At 38.2% G+C, this 23146-nt stretch overlaps 1 long non-coding RNA gene across 1 annotated transcript; it reads right to left on the bottom strand.

Annotated features, from left to right (window-relative positions):
- Positions 1-1600: 1600 nt before the first annotated feature.
- LOC135178475 (uncharacterized) lies at positions 1601-18244 on the bottom strand. The gene is made up of 4 exons (XR_010303563.1): positions 18066-18244; positions 17873-17962; positions 15594-15679; positions 1601-1668 (listed from the first exon to the last, which is right to left on the bottom strand). It is a non-coding gene; the product is annotated as an uncharacterized LOC135178475 (long non-coding RNA).
- Positions 18245-23146: the final 4902 nt, after the last annotated feature.

Below are 23146 nucleotides of genomic sequence, written 5' to 3' on the forward strand. Positions count from 1 at the left end.
GTCTAAGATTTCTCCTAAATTCAATTATTTGAGATAATTCTCAATTTGAAAATTCACATCTTAAAAAATTGGAATTTTTGAAGTCATTAATTTCACTTAAAATTGAAAATGAGAGGTTTTTCCTCCTCTGATATTTTCCCCTGTTTTAAAACTAATTTCAATTAAAAGGTAATTGCTGCTCATTTACTCTGAAAAACTTTTTTTCAGCCAGCTAATTTTTCACATTTTGAATTCTCTGTACTTTTAACTCTCCTTTCAAATGTAGGAAGAAGAGCATATAAACAAATAAAAACTAATAAATCAGAAGACAAATGCAAGCTTCTTACTATCCTAAATTTAGCCAAATACGAAGCACACATTTGAAAATGAATCTGGCTGGTGAAATACAGTGATTTATTGTGTAATAGTTGGGAGAAAAAAAATCAAGGTAATCATTACTGTCATCATAAACTTCCTCTCATCTGATTTACTATTGAATATCTACTTTTATATTCTGCAGTACATCAATTTCTAATTCACTATTCTGATTGCAATCAGAGTACCTCATAGCTAGGTATCTGCTGGTCTTCATTAATGTTTGCAGCAGTTTTTGAGCTAGAGAGCTTAGATTCCAACACAGCAGACACAATGTCTAAATTTGTTTTATAGCTGAATTCAGGGAAACCCTCTTAGTGAGTGAAAAACAGATCAGATCCTGCTTAAGTCCTATAGCTTTATTTTTATCCAAGATCCTCTATATTCATAGATTCACAGAATAGTTTTGTTTGGAAGAGAACTTAAAGATCATCTAGTTCAAATCCTCTGCCATGGGCAGGGACACTTCCCATTCAACCAGGTTGCTCAAGGCCTTATCCAACTTGGCCTTGAACATCTCCAGGGAAGGGGCATCCATGACCACCCTGGGCAACCTGTTTCAGTGTCTCACCCCCCTCACTGTAAAGAATTTCCTCCTAATATCAAGTGTGAATCTATTAATCCTAATAAACCTGCAAATTAAACACGTTTATTTTGTCTCCTATCCTCCATCTAAACTCTTTGATTTCTCTAAGTAACTTTCTAGGCTGGAAGACTGACTGATTATTCACTTGATCAGTGATACATATACAGCATAAACAGCCTTCAAAACTATATTTAAACTTCCCCTGTTAAAAATAAGCCACGATTTGCTTTCAGACTTTTAACCCTGGCCTCAGCCATGCTGCAAATGCTGGGGTTTAGTTTTTCTAAGATCATAATGTTCTTTGTGATTCTAATTTTAAACATAAATGAATCATTATCTGGTTTAGATAAATTAAATCAAGTAAATTAATATACCTGAAATGTAGTGGGTTTTCATGACTCATTTACTAAGAGCCAGCACCAAATCACATATATTCTGGTCCAAACAAACAAGATTGCTCAAGACTAGATGTATGTATTAATAGTAAATAAATATATCCTTCACAAGCATTACTGCTGTGCAATAAACCATTAATGCTACATTTCTCCTGTGGAATATTTTTAATTTATTCAGACGAAAAGACAGAGAGTCAGGTCCTGACTTTGGATATAATCAGGTTAAAACATTTTTCTCCTACTCATGGTAGTGACTCACCTAAGTGGCTTGCACAGTCTCTAAAGGGAAGAGCATAAATACAGTTCTTCGGGGCCTCAAGGAAAGGCTGCAACCTACAAAAATATAATCCTTAGTGAAGGTCTTCAGAAAACATATATTTATTGAAAAATATCTTACCCTACACCCCACCCCTTTAAAAAAAAACCCAAACAACCAAAAAACAAACCAAACAGAACAAAATAAAAAGCAGTAAGTGAAGCAACCCTGAGAAACTCTACTTCAGACCATACATATCAGTAGCCTTTAATAGCAATATTTTCCTCTGGCTTTCAGAGACCAGACTGCTGTCTTGGATTTTGCTCTGTGAAAAGCATCAAGGCATTTTACTAAATTCCAGAAATTATGGAGACTATAAATATAGGATTATAATTTTAATGTCATTATCACAAGAATTATTTTTCTATGTCTTCAGTGTTGGTTGAGATCAAATATTGACTTGTGTGGTGTATATATATATATATATCTATCTACAAACAGTGACAGCAGAAAGCTTTGCTAATTAAATACTGTCTTCAAAATGTTAAGAGCAAAGTTGCTAATTATTTTAATGAGCTCTCTCAGGTAAATATTTTTTTAGGTCTAATGACTTTTAAGGGCAGCTACAGCTTTGTCAAATTATTCCCTGTCTTTGAAAGAACAATTCTTTTCATTTATTTTTTGCTACATTTTATCTTATGTACTACTGTGTATTATTAGGTGTTCATTACTCTGATGTTTCTCTGCTGTGACATAGCCTGTGATGCAAATAACACAGATCAAGCCAGAAATCACAGACCAAGCAACACACCTCATGACTGTTTCTCCAGAAAAAGAGATCACCTAGATTTCAGTCATCAGCATACAGACGGGCACTCAACATTGTCCAAAAAGTCCATCTGTACTTTCAGATATTGCAATAATAGCTGTCTATGGATGGGTGAAACTGTTGTTTTGGTTTACCACCACGTAAGACAAGTCAAGAGATCATACAGGAGCCAAAGCTGATGCTAAGTGTCACCTTGTTATACTGAAAATACTCTAAGCTAGAAACTAAAGGCAGAAACAGAATCATCACAAGTGCAAGCATCAGGGAAAAACTGGAGACAGCAAAACAGGATCACTTAAGGTTGCTGAAGAGAAGAGAGTGTGCACTGCTTACTGGTCAGATAAAAAAGAAGACATGATGTACAGTTGCAGCACTGTCTTTAAAGAAACACAAGCAAGAGGTTTGAAATAAGATTTTGTTTCACTGAACATTGATGAGGCTCCTAAAGCTCAGTGATGTAACCAAGTTATGAGATATGGTTCTGGATAAAGAGTTCATATGTCTGGGTTCTGGCTCTAGAGGTGCTTTTGTTGTTTGGGCGTTAAGCCATCTTTTACATTAAAAAAGGATCTGTGAGGTTGCTCTGACAGTGCATTCTTGCCAGATAGAGGTAACTACTATGCTAATTTCAAAATCTTAAGGAATTTAGAAATTAAACATTTGCATTTGGTCCATTTGAAAGGAATAGACAAGGCCAGAGCTTAAGGAATACGGAACATAACAAATAAGATGGCAAAGTGATGCTGTTGATAGTAATATTAGAGAGAATTATTCAAAGGCATAGATAATTGGAAAAGTACCAGCTTAAATCAACAGAGATGTAAAGAACATTGCCAACAGGTTGGGAAGTGAGCACCACAGGTAGAACAAGGGAACTAAAGCTATTGACAAATCATGGGTGCTACCAGACAGGTATTTGTGGCTCAAGGAAGCTAATCAACAAATTTAGTGAACCCCTACCAAGGTATTTTGAAGAGTAATGAATAAAAGAGAATGACAGCCTGGGATTGCTATGCTGCAATTGATATGCTGCACTCTTGGATAATCTGGTTTACTTTCTATTTTTATTTAAAAACAGAGCCAGCACTGTGAGTTAAAAATAGGCACACATCTGGAGAATAATGAAGTCTCAAAAAGATGAAGCAAAGGTTTAAAAACCAAAAAATTACATAAGGGAAATGCAACTGCTTCCTAGATGTTAATGTGAAAATGTAATGATTGAGAGGGCACAGTAGTCAGACTATGTCAAGATCTTAAGTAGGCTTAAAAAATATCTCTGAGCACTACCTTGTATTAGTTCAGTAAGCACTGCCATATGAAGATTCCAAATGGACTGTGAACAAAGGATGCTGATAAGCAGCAATGTGTACAAACTCAGGGATCAGTAAGCAAGATGTCTCAGACTAAGTTTTTAGTTATTTTCTTGTTTCACAAATTCCACAGAGATATAAAGAGCATTAAAAGCACTCTGATTACATTACTGCATGATACTGACTGTTTCGTAAACACACAAATATATTAAGCTCTAAGGGATATATCAATGCAAGCAGAGAGATTATTTGCTTGTTCAAACAAAAGTACATTAGACAGCTGTGCAAAACAGGGACATAGCCAGGATCACAGTTTGTTGTATTCACACACCCATCTAGCCACAAACAAGGAATTCGTGGAACTCTGAGCCAAGCTGTTCATGCAGTGGAACCAACCTTCTGGAAGCACTCCAAAAGGCATCCTACAGTATACCTGATAATTTTGTTCACAGTCACTCAGCCATACCGACAGGCATGAAGGAGAGCTGACAGCATTATGTCTTTTGGGAGACAATGGCTGTTCTCACAGATCTCTGTGGCTTTTCATCTACTCCTCATGCCTTGTAACCCACAGAATTTCCAAATGCCCAGCTTTGAAGGGGAACTGATACCATGTCTTACAACAGCTTTTTCAGTACAAGTAGAATGATGAACAAAGATATAGCATGCCATTCAAGGAAACTTGTTGATGGTGAAATTTTAGTGATGAAACAAAAGAGATATGTATAAAGGTAACAGGTTAAAGCTTTAACATGGTCAAAGCTTACCTATAATAATAAGACTCTTTCTACCAGCTTTGCTTTGCTAATTATGTAAATACACATCAAGAACAATTAATGAGCAATTGATTATGGCTTGCTGTTAACCTGGCAATAAAGACTAAGATAAAAATTCTGCATTAAATCCAGAGGTACAAAGAACATGCACCAGTGACTCTCTGCACAAGGAAATAAAACATACAAAAGGAATTGCAACAAGGGAAGAATATCAGCAGGATTTAAGCTCACATTTTTCTGTTACGTGGTTGGTTTCGGCATATGACAGCTAATGCAGTTTTGTTTCAGAAAGGAGAACTTATGAACTGAGATGCCTCTCAGGAAAGCTATTCATACTATCCTATTCAAATTTCCCATTGTTCCAAAAACATAAAACTGGCTTTGTCTCAAAAGAGTAAAATAAGAACAAAACTACTTTTCAATATTTCAGAAAAAGCAAATAAAATAAAATATAAAAATCATTTTAAAAGGTGAGAGTGATGTAAATAGTTCTTTCCATGCATGTACTTAGTAGGAGGAAGGAACTGTATGGCAAATAATCCGTATTTTTTTTTTTGTCTGGCATAGTTTTCAGAAGCAAATGACACTTGAATTGCATTATAGCCTCTGGTACAGCTGGACAGAGATTTAGAAGCTGCACCATGGACACAAAAATCTGTATTGGCAGGGAGATAAACTAAAATATGCAAACTTTTTCCTCTTTGCTAATTCTCATGCTTTAATAGAAACACTCTAAGATTCCCCAGACAACTGTTCTGCCAGGAAATTAAACAACAATCTCCATTCAAGAGCAGGTTCCACTGCTGAAGTAATCCAACAGACCTCATCCAAATCAGTGAAGTAATTTATTTCCACCAACAGAGGATCCAGCTCTATTTCTTGACTTTTTCTCCCTCTCCATATTCTTTTGTGCTCTTTAACTGTTTACTTTCAATATTGGTAAAGAATTATTTTCTATTCTTTGACCGCTCACATATAATTTTGGATTGGTTCAGTTTGCCAAAAGAATATATTCACAATTTTCTGCTGGAATATGGAAACACATCTTGAAATTAAATACATCCTGCAGGAGAAAAAATCTTTTTTTCTGCCAAATTATATATACCAGTCTAATTTTAGAGATCATTCTCACTTTGCCTGGCAAAACTGAAAGAACGAGGTATTTTATTACATGTTATTCTAATACAGAACACCAGGGCTTTAAGATGTTTTTCTTCACCAGACAGAAACTGCACAGAGTCAGGCATTGACAGTTGGGAGAATGTGATCTGATGACATTATTCAGTGAGTGAGTCAGTGCATCTACTCAGGCATGAAAAAAAGAAAGGAACGGTATTTTTATGTGGTATGTACTGTCACAGGATTATCAAAGGAATACAAGTGTGTGACAATGTGAAGCTACATTAAATCCCTTAGCATTCCAGTTACTCAGTATTGTGCATTGTGAGCAGAAGCAGAACATAAGAAGCCTTTGGAGTTCCAGTGGTGTGTGGCAGAGCTTGCATGAACTATACAGGATTCTGTGAATGCAAATTTCTTGTGCAAAACTGCAATGGTTCTGCCCTGAGGAAATTAGTCGAGCTACAAGTGGGAATCCACTTCAGATCGGGACTGAAACCATTCTGCTGATGAATATTTTGTATTTTTATTCAAGGACCCTCTTGGTGACTGGGATTTTAAATGACAGCAAGAAACTTAAACCTCTGGTCTTCCTGTCTTTTAACCTGATACTAATCAAATACCATAATAATTCATACTCTTTTAAAGGTATATTTTCCCAAATGTAATGGGAAGAACACAGTGAAAAATAAATATAGAAGAATTTCAAATGTTCAACACAATAAGATGCTACATTTTAAAAGGCAGCAGTGTGCTCAGGCACAGATGACTACTTAGCTTTTTAAATGTTTTTAAAATAAATTATTTGCTGTTTTTGCCAATGCTGAGTTTCTACTACTGCTGATAAATTATTTAAGTAAGTTGAATAATGCTACTCTTGAGAAGGTTTGCTGCATCCTTTGGTATTTGGTGTCTTGGTAAAAAGTCAAAAGCAAAGGGGAAAAGGAAAAGAGAGAGGGAAGAAGAGGCCAGAATGGCAATATTGGTCTGTCTTCTGTTTCTCTTTTCTTTGCTTTTGTAAGGCCTGTCTCTTTATGCTTTTATCATGACTCTCACAACACACATTTGCAACACAACCACTAAGGAAACAAAGTGAAGGGTAAAGTGAAAGGATTTAGCAGTCAGTTCTAAGCTCAGGTTTTCAGTTTTCAGAATTGCTTGGATAAACTTGAAAAGGCAGTCAAAGAACCTCCAAAGAGATAACTGTGAAAATAACAACTGCAAATGAATTCAGTTGGTATGGAAATTTTGAATCCTTTAATCTGAGTGATCGACTGATTAACTGAGATTAGCTCTTCCAAAGGACAGACTCTACATCATTGCCATATGGTTTAAGGCATTATAAGCATACAATGATGTATTCTGGGTCACTGTTTTACTCTAATGACAGAGAGCACAGGGAAAGAAAATTGCTTTTGCAGAGAAGGATTGGAACTTTCTTAAAAGGGACAGACTCTGAGGAGCTTCCAGAGACACTGCAGAAAGGAGATCACAAAATGAAGACACTCTGCAGCTGCTACAGACCATCCAAGATGACTGCAAAATATCACACCCTGGATATTTTTTTGATATATCCAAATAGAACAACATAGTTTGGTGCTTTTTCTGCTGCCTCTAAAATCCAGACTTGAAAGAAGTTACTTGCATGCCACAGAAACATTTATTGTGACACTGAAGTGAAAAGAAAATCTTAAGAGTGCAGACAGAAAAACAAAAACAAAACCAAGAACAAAAAAAAATTGTCTCCTGAAGTGTTTCAGGTTCAAGTTAGACAAAGTTAGCTATTCATAATTTAGAAATAATACTGCAAGCATTGTGTATTATTTAACTGCAGCAAAAGAAAATGGTAAAGATATTTCTTTTTTGCCTGCCATAGTCTGGGGGAGGAGGGCAGAGTTGCTATGTACTTGAATGTACAATATTTACTGAATTTAAATTGCATTTTGTACACACTATAAAGATCTTTGTGTACAAACAGTACAGTTTTCAATGAGAAACTCTAAAGCACATAATAATTTATCTGTATCCACATATTCTGTGAGTTTTTAGGGAGTGAATTAATTGTAAGTCATGGATGTTTTATTAATCATTGATCGATTGGCCTGTGCTTAATTTCAAACATTATTGATTTGCAATATGTGTTTCAAGTTTAGTGTTTGGTTACATTCACTTTTTGTCATTATCTGCTGATTAGTTTATCTATAATTGAAGTCAATAAAATCTCTTTAATGTACTGTGCTGCTGCTGTGTATCATTAAGTAAGGGGCTGTAATCACATAACTACTTTAGTGCTTTGGAATTTTAAGGACATGTAAAGGAATAAAATGGCCATCTTTAAGCATCAATAATGCATATTACTATTATTATTATTATTATAAGGAGATTCATATTAAAACAAAAGACAGCAAAGGATTGTGTGTTTATTGCATCAAGTTCAGCCTCCATAAAATCCAGCTTAGGCCCTTTTCTTGCCATCAATTTTTGTGTGGCAACACAATGTCTCCAAGACATCAAGTATCCCAAAAACTATTCAGAAAAGCAAGAAGTAGATGACATACTAAAGCATTTTTATCAATCAGGATCTTCATTTCTACACATCAAGTCAGCATAGTCCTAGAAGAACTATTGTGAATTAAGTCCTCCTCATTCCATACCAAAAATTTCCTTAGAATCATAGAATCAGTCAGGGTTGGAAGAGACCAGAAGGATCATCTAGTTTCAACCCTTCTGCCAAGGCCAGGGACATCCTATCCTAGACCAGGCTGGCCAGAGCCTCATCCAGCCTGGCCTTAAACACCTCCAGGGATGGGGCCTCAACCGTCTTCCTGGGCAACCCATTCCAGCCTCTCACCACTCATGTTGAAGAACTTCCTCCTCACATCCAGTCTGAATCTCTGCACCTCCAGCTTTGCTTCATCCCCCCTAGGTACAAGGAATATGATTTAACTTATCTAGCTGATCAAAATTAACTTTCAGCTAGCTAACTGCAAGAAATAGATCAAAGGAAGGTATAGCCACCTAGATTTGCATTTTCTAGACAACATCTAGAGTACTGCATCCAATTCTGGGACCTCACTGCAGCAAAGGCTGTAGTTTGAGGGAAGGCTATCAGGATGTCTGAGGATGGACCATCATCTTGCAAGGAAAGGCTGAGGGATCAGGGCTTGTTGAGTCTGGAGAGTCTATTGAGTCTTGTTGGAGAAATGGCTTCAGGGGGATATAGCAACAGCTTCACTAGAACCAACAAAGAAACTATGCAGAGAAGATGGAATCATGCTCTTGAAAGTACTGAGTGGGAGGAGGAAAAGAACAGCAGTCACAAGATGGAAAAAAATATCAGACTGGACACAAGGAAAAACTTTTTCAGCACAATTAGAGTCAGCCAGCAGAGTAGTTTGCCTATGGAGATTGTGCAGTCTACATCCTTGAAGTTTTTTTATAACTCAACTAGATATGACCTTGGGAAATGTGAACCAACCCTGCAATTGACCCTGTCTGAACAAGAGATTGCACTTTGCAATGTGAATTGTTTTCTGATTCTGTGACTTGTTAAAGAACATAAACAATCAAAGATTACATATCCCACACAGATAGAGAAAAGTGTTTTCTGTTCAGTTGTCTTCTCAGCAGACCAAACTGAGTAGAGTGATAATATCACCACTATGGTACTCATGTTTGTCCAGCAGGGATTGCTAACAAGGGATATTTCATTCTTTTGCACTCTATTATGTCATAGGATAATGGAATGGTTGGTTTGGGCTGGAGGAGACCTTCACACATTTACATCTCCTTTCTTTAAAACTGCTGTTGTATTGAAAATGATCAGTACAGAAGATTGCATTTAAGCACTCCATAACTCACAAGAGCAGTGAATGTCTCTTAAATCTTAACCTATGAAATTGTTCAATTTATGCACTTGTATAAATATACTGTCACAGGCTATACATTAAATATAAGAGCAACCAAGTGGAAAACTGATTTGTCAGTATGATGTGATTTACTGACAGGGTATTTTCTTTCTCAGTGAAAACTACAAATAGAGGTATAGGCTGAATCTTAGGAGGAAGTTCTTCCCAGAGAGAGTGATTTGCTGTTGGAATGGGCTGCCCAGGGAAATGGTGGAGTTGCCATTCCTGGAGATGTTCAAGAATAGACTGGATGAGGCACTTAGTGCCATGGTCTAGTTGATGGGACAGGTCTGGGTGCTAGGTTGGACTGGATGATCTTGGAGGTCTCTTCCAACCTGGCTGATTCTATGATTCGATGATATATTCTACTGTATAGGCTGGTTTTCATATCTGACCAACTAAGGGTCACCTTAACACTGAGAAATGCTGTCATGTATATTCTGAAAATAAGAAGATATTTTATTATACAAAAATGCAATATTGATAGATTCTTAAAAGAACACCATGCATCTCTTCAATAGTCAGAATTGCTCATATCTTCAGATGAAGTCAATAACACTTATTACCAAGTAGTCTATTTACTAAGCATTAGTACATCTTTCTGTTCTTAAATCTATGTGGTTTCCCACTAGTTTCAACAAAGAAACAAACCTGTTAGAAAGCAGAATCCTATTCTTTCATAATGTCTACTTATTATTATTCAGAATGAAAACTTGAAACAAATTAAAATGGAAGAAATTACTAAATGGAGTTCTATAAAATTGGTTCCCTTGCTAATATAACATATTACTTGAAATACAAGCAAAATTTCATTAATAAGCCATAATATAACACTGGATATTAAATCAGTCTAAAGGGTAAAACTAAATCAATTATTTCATTTTCATGTCTAAATTATGAGTATGAAACAACTGATCTCAATTTGTAAAATTTTGCTGTACAAAATATTACAACATCGTCTACACTTTGGCCACAACAACCCCAAGCAGCACTACAGGCTGGGGACAGAGTGGCTGGAGAGCAGCCAGGAAGAAAGGGACCTGGGGGTACTGGTGGATAGTAGGCTGAAGATGAGCCAGCAGTGTGCCTAGGTGGCCAATGGCATCCTGGCCTGGATCAGGAACAGTGTGCCCAGTAGGACGAAGGAGGTTATTCTTCCCCTGTACTCAGCACTGGTCAGGCCACACCTTGAGTACTGTGTCCAGCTCTGGGCTCCTCATTTCAGGAGAGATGTTGAGGTGCTGGAACGTGTCCAGAGAAGGGTGACAAAGCTGGTGAGAGGCCTGGAACACAAACCCTATGAGGAGAGGCTGATGGACCTGGGGTTGTTTAGCCTGGAGAAGAGGAGGCTCAGGGGTGACCTCAGTGCTGTCTACAACTACCTGAAGGGAGGCTGTAGCCAGGTGGGGGTTGGTCTCTTCTCCCAGACAACCAGCAATAGAACAAGGGGACACAGTCTCAAGTTGTGCCAGGGGAAGTATAGGCTGGATGTTAGGAGGAAGTTCTTCCCAGAGAGAGTGATTGGCATTGGAATGGGCTGCCCAGGGAGGTGGTGGAGGCACCGTCCCTGGAGGTCCTCAAGCAAAGCCTGGATGAGGCACTTAGTGCCATAGTCTAGTTGACTGGCTAGGGCTGGGTGCTAGGTTGGACTGGATGATCTTGGAGGTCTCTTCCAACCTGGTTGATTTTATGATCTTGTGTTCCTATATCCCACATACAAGCATACAAGCTGCTGTGAGTGATGCAATGATTTAGAACTACTTCAGTGTGTTTTATTCAAATAGAAACGGAAAGGAATACTTTAATATCTGAGAGCTGCTTGCAGGTTTGGTACTGGTTCGGGAGAGTTGCTTCAGGCAAATATTTTCTTTTCAGATTACAGGAAAATTACAGGGATTGCTTGACCGAATATTTTTAAAGCACAACAGAAGTAAATTAACTGCTCAGATCAGATTTTCAGTTCACTCATATTTTGTTTCTGTAATATCTGCAGCATATTATTCTATGTGATGAAGAAGCCTGGATTCCCATTACAAAGTTTGGATAGCAGAGCTGGGGAGGGGGGGGGCAGAGAATGACAAATTTTATTTACCACTATGATATTTTCATGAACTCACATGAGGAGAAGAACATTTCTGTCAATTTGTCACTCTAAGGGATATCATAACCATGAAAATATAAATATTTCAGTTTAAATACCTTTTGGCTGTAACAGCTCCATTCTGAGGCACATAGATCAGAAACTCTCTAAAAAAGGCAACATCTTGGGCTAATGTGGCTAAAATAAGCAAAGCTAAGAGCTGATAGAAAAGGTTGCAATTGACTAGTATGAACTCACCTAGACAAATTCCTTGTTGCTTCCTGTTCCTTAGTTCCAGGAGGTCTTCAGCTACCAGAGTCAGCATTTTGGTATGCCTCCACCACAGCTACTTCTGCACAAAAATACTTGCTCACAAATACGCTATACTATCCAAGAAATAAGAATTGTCACTTCTGTTCTGCCTCCATTCATCAGACAGAAAGTAACAAAAAAACCCACAAAATCAGATGTTCAGTTTTAAATTAGTCAACCTGTAGCTCCCTGAGCCTTCCTTTTCCCTTTTATGTAGATGGCAATTATATTTTCCAGTCCCTCTTTCTCTCATCCAGAATCCTCCCTGACATCCACAGGCTTTTTCTTCTGTCATTCTACAGTGGCTCTTCTTCCTGTTTGGGGGACTGTATTAGTCTTGTGCTTCAAGAGCAATATAACAGAATGCTTCTTAGCATTCAAAGCTTCTTCCTTATTTGTAACCAATCAGTTCAGCAAAGCTCTACTCTTAGTTGGCATACCCAGCAGTTGATAACATGAGTAAGACTCATAATACGCTTCAAAGATCTCCCAAATTACTTGCATACTATTGTGCTGCTTTCTCATGTCCCTCAAGAGAATCAGGACCTGTAGACCTGAGGGTTTTCCAAATTGTCACTAAGCAGTACTTAGCTCAGAAGAGTCAGTTAAAATTTTCATCCTAACCAAAATAAATGTCATCAAGAAAGAATATCCTGGAATGCCTAATAGTGCTGAGCTCTACTTCGCATCAGTACAATATAAAATCAAGTAAATACTGCATCACCTCAAGAGTGGAGGAAGGTAAAAAAGGCATATCCTCTATTCTTTTCTCTTTACCTGGAGGAGCTACCTACATCATTTTGCACACTTTTGCTGTACAAGTACCCAGACTGTTTGAAGAGTGCACCTTCTGGAGCGCTATCCTTTTTAAATCTACCCTCAATAGTACCAAAACCTAATCCTCAGAAATATTCTGAAGTTGATTTTTAACGCAGAAAAAAGCATGAGAGAGCATCAACTCAAATTATCTGTTCTTTTTTTAAGCAACACTGTGGTATTACTTGATAGTACATGTCCTAAAGGGCACGTGACTTTGAAACAAGTTTTCACAGACACTTCTAGTTGGATTCAAAGACTGGATGAGCCACTTAGTGCCATGGTCTAGTTGACTGGATGGGGCTGGGTGATAGGTTGGACTGGATGATCTTGGAGGTCTCCTCCAACCTAGTTGATTCTATGATTTTTAAATGAATCTTGCTTTAATTCCAACAGAAATAAGAGCAACACACATAGTGTAAACATCTCTACTACCAATAGAATCCCAGAATCAACCAGGTTGGAAGAGACCTCCAAGGTCATCCAGTCCAACCTATAGTTAATATGTACAATTTCCTATTACTTACAGTAAGAATACCAGTTTTCACTTCTAATGACAGCAATCACTTCTAGTTTGGGGAAGGCAGAAAACAAACAAACAAAACCAAATTAAAAGCCCAAAACAAACAAAGAAACCCAACAATGACAACACAATAAAACAAAACAAAACCTACACACACAGAAAAAACCCCAACAACCTGAACAAACCAAACCAAAACAAAACACCCAACTAAAACCTGGATATTTTCCCATAAATTTCTAATTAAGACTTATCAGTTTGAGTCTTTTGTCCCTTTTTTTCCCTCAAAACCAGTATTATATTCCAGTTATATTTTGTCATCTTGGTTTTTCTTTCACTCTTTCCTTTCATCCACTTTGGCAATACTCCCACATCATTTTCTCCAGTCAAATAATATTCCTTTCCAAGGGACATTATCCAGCTTCTTACAAATCTCCTGAGTAATGCATAATAGGAGATTACACCACCTCTCAAAGCCAACTTACAAGTTTACCTAAATATTGCTGGAAAAACTTAGCATTCTTATTTTTATGTTTCCCAATAGAGGGACAATTTGTTTTGAGGCCTTTAGGATCTTATAATATGGATAAGAAATTTTTTATGATGTATTTATAGATGCAGAAGGTTTCAATTAGTTGGTAAGAGTGAAAGATTCAGCATTGAGGATGTGGTGGTTTCTGCTCTAGTTGCAGGCCTAAAATTATATGATGAATCACCAGAGTGGAGTACTCACTATTTTCCTTTCTTGTCAGACCTGCAGTCTTCTGTGATAGAAGATTTTGTACTAAAAGAGCATGCCAATGTCACTGCTTATTTTCCACACATAAAACAAGAAAGACATGTCCTATTCACTTGAGTGACACAACAAGTTCTAGGAAATATTTCAGTGCTATAAAGCATTTGGATTTCCCATTTTCTCCTATTTTTTATGCCTCCAGACATAAAAAAGTCAGAATTCTAAATCTTATACAGTCTAGCAGTGGTTCTCACTCCATTTCAGGGGTGTTAGCATTCGTTGCAGAACAAGTCAACCATCACAGAATATAAAGCAGGGATGTGAATACCATGTCCTATACTAGTTCCTGAAATATCCTGATACTTCTGCCCCATGACTTTTTCCAGCTGCTTCTCCAGACCTAAGAATTATAGATGTTGTTATACTTCTAGAGAAACCAAGCACATAAAGTAGGAGCCACAGCAAAACACAAAGCAGCAGTAAGAAGGTAGGTGGTGTGAACTTCTGAGCAGAAACTGGTGTTATTACTAATACCACAAGGCAAACTGATATCATCAACTTGCTCAGTTTAGTAAGTTATTGTCCACTCAGCTAAGATATACACTGTGACTGCCACAGCCTACACAAAAGCACAGCTCATTTAAGTGCATGCTGCCCAGCTCTGCTTACACAACTGCAATGCGAAATAAAGACTCTCTTCATCTGAAGTAGTTCCTGAGATTAAATCTGTAGTTAAATAACAGCTTATGTACTTTGACTATTGAAAATGTTATCAGAAAAACAAGATGCACAGAAAAGTGGCATCATTGGAAGCAATTACCAAGGTACCTGTACATGTACAAAATGGGCTGGCTGAGGAATGAGATCACTGGGATTTGCACAACAGATCTAGACAGCTGATAGTAGCTGAATGTGTGACTCGTTTAATTTTCATTACAGCTAATTGCTGTAAGAAAATACCAGGAAAATCGTTTTGTTATCCACTCCCTGAAAATTACAGCCTAGGTGAAACAAAAGCCTTGAAGACAGTGGCTTTTATGAAGTTATTACAACTTTAAGGAAGAAGATTGTTTGCACAGCAGGATACAAACTACAGCAATTAAAAAAATAAAAGAAAAGGCTTTTGGCTTATGTAATGATTCTGCCAAGCTGATGATTTGTGAGGAAACACAGCATAGCTCTTGCAGCTTGCTGTTAGATTGGTATGACTTACATGCAAAATCTGTCTACTATATTTGGATAACAGATTGACATAGAATTTAAGGCAGAAAAATCATCTGTACTACCCATGCTACTGTTTCCTGTGTAAAAGTTTGGCAAAATATGTTAACAGCACAATCACCAACAGGCAAGGAGAGACGGAGATTTGAGTACCTTAGATCTAATCTGCAAGTTTTAGGATACCTGCGTCTCTGATCTTTTCATTAGTGCCACCCAGGAATACAATAATAACAGAATTTTAAGTGACTATTGTGAATATTCATTTTTAATGTACTTATGGAGCTTGAAGTGCATTTTTCCCTCCATGACTAGTATGAGTTGTTACAACAACAGTGAGGAAGAAAAAAAACACTAACAAAACCCTCTGAATCTTACCCCTCTGTGTATCCCAACAGGAATCTAGGTCTTTCATTCTCTGTTTAGCTTCTGAGAAGTCTTCTTGAGCAAGCCTTTTTGATTCCCTGAAGCGCAATGAGAAATCATGGAGAAGCATTTAAAAATATTGCTCTGTAACCTCCTCTTCCTTTTCTTCTCAAGTTCCAAATGCTTTTAGGTTGAAAGATTTATCATCCTACATCTCTGAGCAAGCTAGAATAGTTTTGAAGGAGGTCCTGGATTGTTTCTACATCTGAATAATCTGCAGCTTGCTGAGGCCCAGCCAGCTCTCATGGGGAAGGCAGTCGATGAGCAGACATCAAAAAAACACATGTGTGTAGGTTGCAGAACTTGTGATTTTAAGGTTTAATTTTGGAGTTTCTTTGGCAGGGTTCTTTGATTAGGTAAAGATTTGCTACAAGTAACACGGTTAGTACTGCTCAAGCTATAAGTAAGCAAGGTGTGATAAGATCACTTATTTCAGTCTTATCATGAATCTTCATCCTTTTTTTCCTGTGAATAAATGAATAAAATCATTCACACTCCCCTACACAACCCTGTCTTGTCATCTTCTTCTCACTCTCAATACCTAAAGGTATTTCGAGTCGATCATGGTATTCCTCTCCTGCTGATTTCAGCCACTGTCTCTCCTATCTATTCTTCCTATTCTTCTTGCAGTTATGTTTTCTCCTCCTTTGCTAACGTGTGTGATCCAATACCAAGCTGCTATCCACTACTATTGGTACTTACAACAAAAAATAAATGCACAAGACTGACTGGCATCAAGCACCAAAATTCCTAAGTGCCTGATTCTTGTTTTGATGATCACAGCCAGCAGATGAAGATTTGCTGGTATATAAAAAGGCTAACACAGGTTACACAAGATTCATTTCTTATTTCTTAAGAATATGAATTTAAAGCCCAAATGAGTTGCGCATCAGAATTCTCAACTCTCAGAATGAGTGTCCTGCAACTGGAAACTCCAGCCCATCTTGTTCTGAGTGTAGTTGCCTAATGCTAACTAAATCTCTACTCTTTTCTTCCATCATCCACGAGAAATTGATTCTTGGTTTCTCTGAACACATTTTACAAAGTCCTGCTCAAGCACCTGGTGACTGCAGCAGCTTGGAAACATTTCTCCTTAATTGCAGTTTTTTCCCTCAGCTCAGCCCCTCTGGGGATTTTGACCAGTTTTCAGTCTCTGCTCTTTGTATTCAGCACTTGTTCTTCTCACACTACTCACTGACAGTGTTTTTGGCCTAGCTACTAATTTGTATCTCATCTTCATTCATACTTCCTCTTCTAAAAATAATTTAAATATCATAATTAGTGATTTCCTTCCAAGCCAGATCTGAAAGGATTTTTTGATGCTTTTCTTTTCAACTGTGGAAGGTTCCCAGTGGATGACTGTTGAAATATTCACATCTCCTTTAGGCAATCCCTTCCACATCAGCCTGTGGAGTGCTTTTAGGTTTGCAGAAAGAAGCAAACTTGCAAGACAAGTAGACAGCTTGTGAACGAAAACTCCTGAGCTTTTAGGGGCTTGTTTGCCTGAAGGGTGAACACAGTTCACTGCAGATCTACCAACATTCCATTTTGTTAATAAATGTACAGCATGTAGCTGGCTAAATGAAAAATGAAATTCAATAGTAATTCCTGAAGGGATGTGTTACTTTGGCAGAATGCCAATTTATATCTTTAATAAGTTATTACACTTATGAAATGTCAAAATTATTTTGTATGGGTGCATGTCACAACATGTTGGAGCATCCTTGTGGTTAGAACAGTAATGCAGTTATAATGAAAACCACAATTTTACCCACTATCCTTTTGGAGTTTTTAGCTTATAGAACTGTGACTCTATATTTAATGTTACTCAAATACAGCATAGTAAAATCAGATTTTTTTGTCAAAGACAATTCAAGAAACTCTCAAATACAAGAACTCCTCTCAAATATAAGAACTCCTAAAAGCCACTCCATTGATTTCATTAGCAAGGTTTAGACTGACATCCTACACAGAAGAAATAGCACCACCATTTTAGTATGTGGAGGTACATGGCTTTTATAGGATTTTTTGTTGATTTATTTTCTTCAGCTGTTTTTGTGTTCAGCAGGTCCTGAGGGAGATTTTGGTCACCTTTGAAGTCATCCTGCTGCACAAGTTGTCAATGCTAACCAGCTCTCACACCCTGGGTACTGACCTACCTTGAATATGAAATAAGTTTTACTAACTTTAGGCTGCAGCAGTGAAGTAGTATTGACTTCAAATTAGCTTACTAGTGTGGTAGGTTGATCCAGCCAACAGGCAAGCACCATCATAGCCACTTTCTCATTCTCCTGCCCTCCCCAGCAGGTTGCAGGTATGGACTAAGCAGAACAAAAGCAGGGAAATTCATGGGTCAAAATTAAAACAGATTAATCGATCAATAAGAGAGAGAGAAAAAAGAATGATGCAAAGGAAATCACTCACCACCTCCCACAGGCAGACCAACGCCAGTACAAACAGCCACCCTGGAAAACAAATCCTCATCCTTCTTCCACTGCCAGTTATTGTAGCCGAGTGGCACATTTTACAGGGCAGAACATCCCTTTGGCCAGGTTGGGTCAATTGATCCAGGTCAGTTTTGACTATGTTCTCTTCCAATCTCTTGCAAACCTAACCATATTCAGAGAGAGGGGGAAAGATGTTCAAAATGTTGCTCAGAGGGAGCCCAGGCATGGCTTGTTATCAACACAGGCTTAGCCACAAACCCCAGACACCACAGCACACTGGCTGCTATGAAGATGTTTAACTCTATCTCAGCCAGAAACAGCCCAATCTGCTACTCCAGGTTTAGAGGCATTATACTGATCTTCTATCCAAGCACCATTACTGCAGCTTGCAAAGCAGCACAGTTACAAATTGTGATTTAGGGTGACACACTTCAACTCACATTTTTGTTTAGAAGGATGTCTTTTTAAACAAAAAATAGGAAGTTACTATGGCAGAAAACTTTGAACTATTTTAGCAGACTGAGATTGCTGTATTATTTTCTACTCTGATTTGAACTGCTGTTTCAGGAAGATTTTTTGTCTTCTCAATATGAAAACCTGGTATCAGTTTCTCAGAACCCCCAAGAAAAGTTTGTCTTGATTATTTTCTAAGTATTGCTGCATTACAGCATTCCACACCATAAACACAGTTTGAGCTGCTGTGCTAGTTTGAGCCTAGCTAGAATGTTTTGGTGAGAAGAATTAGATTACAGGCTGTGAAAAGGAAACAATGGTGATGACTACTTCACTCATAGGCTTGCTAAGATACATAAGAACAAGAACACAAACATAGATAACAGAGTCACTCTCTGTCTGGGGCTGCACGAACTTCTCTCTCTCTAACCTAACCTGCTGTCTGTGCAACTAAACCATCTGCTTCCTAACCCCTCTGGCCAACCCTCCAAACTACCTTAAGCGTAAGGCAAAGTCTTGGGTAAGGTAGAGGGGTGGGAGAAGGTGGAAGGGTGGTTGAGAGTCCCTCCTGTGGGCTCTTGTTTCTGTGTTTCTGTATTACTTTTTTTAACTTGTGTATTTCTGTATATATTGTAAATATCTGCTTGTATATTGTGCTAAGCTGTAAGTATAAAGCTTCATTCGGTTTTCAGAGCTACTGAGTCTAGTTTGGGTGACTTTCCAAAGTGTGGAGGGGTGGGTAACACCCAAACCATCACAGCTGCAGTTTCCACAAATTTGCTTTTACAGTTGACGGTCATGTGCAGAGTTACTACTAGATTTTACAACTCAAAAAAATGTCTTATTTGTTTTTAATTAAAAAAAAATCTCAGCCATTTTCCTGTAACATTGAAATTTACTTCTTGGTGACTATAAATGAATGGCTCAAAAAGTCTGTGCTTGCAGCACACAAATTCTTGCTTCAGTGCACAACCCTGGGGGAGGGAGCAAGAAGATGTCTTCTCAAGGTTTCTTTTGAATCCAGTCTGGATTAATAACATGCAGAAGCCATTGCTATACCAACAGCTATTGAATACAAACTGCAATTAAATAGGTCTTTTCCTAGCAGGTATCTGTCCCTGCAACCCACATTAGATGTCTCAGATGAGCATGCATGGAACAGGAACAGGCTATTCCACTGCCCTAAGGGCCTGTACATGAAGCTGCTTCTTAAGTGCTTTATAGTTCAAATACAAACTGCAGCATGTTCTGTGATTAAAAGCTAGTCTAGAAAATTTAAGTTACAGGCTTTTTGACTAAGCAAAATGAATTACATTTCTACTAAATCAAATCAATGCCAACTTTTGCTGCTTAGATTCACAGGGCTAAACAAATCTTCTTCTAATGAGGACATTGTTTTAAAAAATAATAGAACTATTACTAAGTACAAATTGTCCAAATATGTATGTTTGACTGCATTTCACCTAGTGAGATGGTACCAACATGTATTATCATTTGTTTATCAACACAGGCTTAGCCACAAACCCCAGACACCACAGCACCCTGGCTGTTATGAAGATGTTTAGCTCTGTCTCAGCCAGAAACAGCCCAATCTGCTACCCCAGATATGTTTACCTTTCTAGAAGTATGGTATTTTATGTAGTAAAGTAGAAATTAAGACTAAGAAGATTGAAGTGCATTTAGCATAGCTGTGAAAACTAAAGCATGATTTTGGTTGATGAGATAATTCAGTTATCTTGCACATTACTGAAATGATTGGTGCATGAAACCTATGCATTTGTGGGAGAAGAAAGGCAGGCAGGCAAGATATGGTCATCATTTCAAAAACCAGCAGAAATATTATCTTCTGTAATGACTGCCATGGAATGCTTAGAGAGTAGAGGTCACTGGTACCTCTGCTAGCATCTTGTTACTAACAGCTCTCCCATAAAAAGCATTCCTGTGAGATGCCACAAAATTAAGTCACAGGCTCACGAAATGATTGAGGTTGGAGGAAACCTTCAGAGGTCATGTTATCCAACCCCTCTGAACAAGCAGAGTTAAATTCCAAGCCATTGTTTAAGCAAGAGACAAAGTATTTCAAGAAAAGGTGAAGGGACACCTCTTCTTTAATCTGCTACTTCTGAATTTCTCATAAAGAGATGTAAAACACTAGGGAGCTCCAGAATGGGGAAACACTAAATATGAAAATACTATAAACTTTCTCCTTCCCTTTATGCTTCTGAAACAATTCCAACTGCTCTGGTACCATTACACAGATTCTGTTCAAATGGGGAATTAAAGGGGAAGAAAAAGACAAAAAAAAAGACAAATAAGTGGTTGTGGGTCTTTAGGATTAGGAAGAAGGGGCAGGGCAGGGGGGAGGGGAAGAGCAGATTTGTGTTCCGCTATTAAGTTGTTGATGACTGCAGACAGAATTAATTCAAGGGAAGATGAGGAAAGAAAAAGAAGAGTAACACTAAGGGGGACTAATAGGGCTACTATGAGCTGGAAGCAAAGTGCTTACACCTGGAAACAGAGTAGAGAATCTGACAGGCTGGAAGGCTCAGCTGAAATTTTTGGCTCGAGAGTCTTTCTGAGAGATGTTACAAAACAAAGAGGAAGATGTATAACTGTAGAAAATCACATTATACATGCTTACACCAACAGAGGAGAAAGTGAGCAGCCACATGGTCAACTTTGAAAAAGAACCTGCATTTCAACTTGTAGCCTCCCTTAGACAATCTATGTTTGAAGCCTTGAAACGACTATAGAAATGGCTATGGAATTACAAAGGCATTCCATGGTCAACAAAACTAGAAATGAATCACATTTCAGTAACACTTGAGATGGTGTTTGTGCACTTCTTACTAAATATTACGTTTAGATGCAGCATGAACCAGGGCAACAGTAATGCATCTTTCAAAGGCAAACAACTATTCAATAATACAGTTATATGAACACTATTTTATAGTTATTGAACCTTAGTATTTATGAGGCAGATAAAGCTAAAAATGTATGCTAAAAAAAAGTTGGTTTTAAAAACACTGATTTGGTCTGAAATATTTACACAGAAACAAGTTAAGATTTTCAAACCTAATGTTGTGGTAGGCCTGATAGACCCAAATTAGGCTTATACATGTCCTGCCTTGCCTAGGCATGTTTTTCTGCTCCACCAGAGAGGAAAGCATGGGAAACGGACACAAGAGAACCTGGAGCCACTGAGTCTGGCCTGCCCAGGGCCCCATGGTAAAAAAGGTACACACACTCAGCTTGTAGCTGATTAGTGCAAGGCCTGTGCTTTGCCCAAATTAGGGGAATGCCAGCCTGTGGCTTTGCCCAATATGGTAAGGTTTGGCTAACTGCCATCCTGATTGGCTATTCTTGTGTCCAAAGGGCAATTAATCTTGGCCCGACATTGATAAAAGGAGATATGCAGGTGAACAACCTGCTTTTGCTTCCCTGCTTTGCTTCCCTGCTCTTTGCCCTGCTCTCTCTGCTGTGCCCAGCCCTGCTGCCATTGCACACTGCCTTATTGCTTGCCTGGTAAACTCCACTGCCGCCAGTTACCAGGAGCAGACCCTGGATGTCTGCACATGCCAGTGTGACATCGTGCTGAGACTGCACCACATCTGCCTGCTGCACCTGGAGGCCCTGCCTGGAATTCCTGGACATATACACAGATTGTCCAGAAGAAGCCAGGAGACAAGGTCAGAGATTGCCTGAGTCCTTTCCCCAGAAGCTGGGAAGATTCAAGGTACAGGCTGGATGTTAGGAGGAAGTTCTTCCCAGAGAGAGTGATTTGGCATTGGAATGGGCTGCCCAGAGAGGTCATGGAGTCACCATCCCTGGAGATGTGCAAGAAAAGACTGGATGAGGCACTTGGTGCCATGGTCTAGTTGACTGGATAGGGCTGGGTGCTGGGTTGGAACTGGATAATCTTGGAGGTCTCTTCTGACCTGGTTGATTCTATGATTTTTTATTTTTCTTTAAACTACAGATAGTCTTGCAGATAGTTTTAAAACCTTTAAGTATGATTAGAGTCTGTTACTGATATCACAACTCTTCAAAGGGCCCTTAGACTTTGTATTTCAGGTTGGGAATTCACCAAAAGATAGGACAGAAATAATGAAATACAGAATCAATGTTTTGGTCATTAAATGATTGCTTTCCATGTGTCCCACTGGCTACAGCAACATGTAAGAGTCATTCACTTGAAAGACTTCAGAGTCATCCACAGCAAGGGCAGCTGCTAACATTCGATAAGGTAAACATGTAGACAGAGGAATATTTTAATCCTCTGGTGTGTATTATTGCTCACTGTGTTAGCACATTAGCTAAAGACTGTGGCTGTGACTAATCCCTCATCTGGCAGGTGTCCATTAACTTCAAAAATAACTCACTAACAAGTCAAATTACAAAAAAATTAAAAATCAAGGACAGCAGGCAGACAGGCAAGCAGCATAGCAGCGAAATAAACCAACTGCTATCTTAAAACACATCATTTCAACTTTATTTTGTTTAAGTAGTCAACCTCACAAAGATTAGCTTGACAGAAGTAGCTCATTGAAGTACTTCGCCTCTGTGGTTTAAGGCTTGACAAATGAGAGTCATCATTAGGTTTGG

The sequence above is a fragment of the Pogoniulus pusillus genome, chromosome 9 (genome assembly GCF_015220805.1).
Source record: "Pogoniulus pusillus isolate bPogPus1 chromosome 9, bPogPus1.pri, whole genome shotgun sequence".
In the NCBI taxonomy this organism is placed as follows: Eukaryota; Metazoa; Chordata; class Aves; order Piciformes; family Lybiidae; genus Pogoniulus; species Pogoniulus pusillus.